At 37.5% G+C, this 2573-nt stretch overlaps 1 protein-coding gene across 1 annotated transcript in view; it reads right to left on the reverse strand.

Annotated features, from left to right (window-relative positions):
- The window catches only part of HSD17B2 (hydroxysteroid 17-beta dehydrogenase 2), a 54164-nt gene that overhangs the window by 32304 nt on the left and 19287 nt on the right, over positions 1–2573 (reverse strand). The gene's annotated exons all lie outside the window — the stretch shown is intronic.

Below are 2573 nucleotides of genomic sequence, written 5' to 3' on the forward strand. Positions count from 1 at the left end.
CTTTTAATGTGCCAGTGGTTTCACAATTCGCTCCCAAAATTCCTGAATATTTTGCAATTGACTCTCTAGAGCCTGTACAAGCTGACTCCAGCACACCACTGGAAACGCACAGTAGTGTGAGGAAACATACAGTTAGTTATCAGAAAACACACCTCAGAAAGGAAAAAGAATATTATTCTCGGGGCATGGAATGTGCCCGGTGTCTCATATCAGTGGCATCAGTACTACATTTTTTCCTACCTCAAGACTTTTGTACATATAATGCTTCATCTTTTCTTTGCCTTGCTAGCTCATTCTCATCCTCCAAGCCTTAGCTTAAATGTCACCACCTCGAAGAGAACTTCCTGATCATTGTTTTTAAAGTAGATGACCCCTACCTCCCATGGCAGACACCCCTGTGATATATCACCCAGGCTGCCTCCAAGGAAGCGCTCGCCCCAGCTGCTGTGAATGCTGTCAGCAGACATTCTTCAGAAGACAGCTCCTCCGGGGATTGTCTCAGTTAGAGAGCCGCCTTCCCAAAAGTGGTCCACATCCAGTAATTGATCAGTGCAGAAGCACAAAGTCCTCACTATTTCAGCCCAACTGAGGAGAAATCAGAAGGGTCATTCCAGTTCTAGAGCTCCCCACAGGACTAGCCATCCTGCTTCTTTTTTTGCCTTCCATAGGTGCATATCCCAGGGCCCTCCTTAATCAATACCTTGCACGCTCAACTCTGCCTCAGAATCCGTTTCCCACCGGACTCAACCTACACCGCTCCCCATCCCAAATATTATACCTCATTTGTCTTTATCTCAGACTTTTGGTTGTTTCAAGTCAAGAAATGTTGTATTTGTTGATCAAATTGCTTTTTTTCTTATTTCCCTAGTAGAATATAAATAATGATTTATGCACAGAGACTGTTCCTTCTTATATCCTATGCTATCACAGTGTTTGACTTGTAATGGGTATTCAATAAATTTTTTAAATAAATAAAAATTTTAAGTATAGTCAATGGTGCACTGATGGGCCACAAACAAGTAAAATTCAGATTTTTTTTAATGACCACGTTCATCCATTCATTTTTTATATTCTCCTAACTTATTAAAGGTTTCTCAAGTTTTGTATTCACAAATGAAACTAGAGTACATAGATGACTAATTCATTCAGCATTCTGCTCAGAGCCAGTTCCCATGAAAATCTACATTGCCCTTAGGGTACATGGCAACCAACACAAAGCTGCTGTGGGAATGGGTGGAGTAGGTAGGCTTTAATGAATTTTGTCCCACATAAGGTAACTAGGTCCCAAAAGTTTCGGAGTGTAATATTCTTATCTGTACCCTCATTTCACACCTGAGATCTCAAGGTAAAGTGGGTGTGGTTTTTTTTTAATAGATTTTAATTTTTAGAGCAGTTTTAGATTTACAGAAAAATTAAGACAGTAAGTATAGCGAGTTTCCATATGCCCCACAGTTTCCCCTTTTATTAACATCTTACATTAGTATGCTGCATTTGCTACAATTAATGAACCAATATTGACACATTATCATTAACCAAATTCTATATTCTCTTACTTTTTAATTAATGTGCTTTTTCTGTTCCAGGATTCCTTCCAGGATACCACACTATGTTTAGTTGCCATGTCTCCTTAGATTCCTCTTGGTTTTGACGGTTTCTCAGAATTTTCCTTGTTTTTGATATCTTTGCTGATTTTCAAGAGTATTGTTCAGGTGTATTGTAGGATACCCCTCTATTGGAATTTGTCTAATTTTGTTCTTATGATTAGACTGAGGTTATGTGTTTGGGGAAGGAGCTCACAGAGGTATGCCAGTGCCATTTTCATCACATCATATTAAAAGTACATACTATCAACATGATTTATGATTGTTGGTGTTGCTCTTGATCACCTGGATGAAGTAATGTTGTCAAGTTTCCCCATGATAAATTTCTTCTCACCCCACACCCCCTACCATACTGTACTCTTCAGAAAAAAGTCTATATGCATAGCTCATACTTAAGGAGTAAGGAGTTAAAGTCTCCTTTAGAATGAATTATTTAGAATTCTTCTGCATGAGAGCATTGTCTCTTCTCCCTCATTTATTAATTTATTCAATCATTTATATCATTACAGACTCATGGATATTAATTTTAATTTGGGGGTTATAATTCAATACTACTTTATTTTATTGCTCAAATTGTTGCAGTGTTGGCCATTTGAAGCTCTTCCAGTTGGTTCCTATGAAAGTAGTGCATCTTTTTATTCCTGTTTACAGATGAGGAAACCAAGCTTCAAAAAAATATAAAAGCTTCTACCATCATTCAGCTAACAAGAGGAGAGGCACAGTTAGAATTATAGGATTCTAAAGCACACCTTTGGGTTTGTTGGGGTTTTTCCCTATTCACCATATTGCATCTGAATATAGTCGATCTTTGTAAATCAACAACTACTATATATTTCACCTGGTGGTTATTTAAGGCAACAACAGTTTTGAGACTAATTAATCTGCTATGTACATTACAGAAAAATTAGGGTTTTTTAAATTTATTATAGTGTACACTTTAATGAATTTTCACAGCAAAGCCATGCATGCAAC

The sequence above is a fragment of the Pteropus vampyrus genome, unplaced genomic scaffold (assembly GCF_000151845.1).
Source record: "Pteropus vampyrus isolate Shadow unplaced genomic scaffold, Pvam_2.0 Scaffold29, whole genome shotgun sequence".
Classification (NCBI taxonomy): domain Eukaryota; kingdom Metazoa; phylum Chordata; class Mammalia; order Chiroptera; family Pteropodidae; genus Pteropus; species Pteropus vampyrus.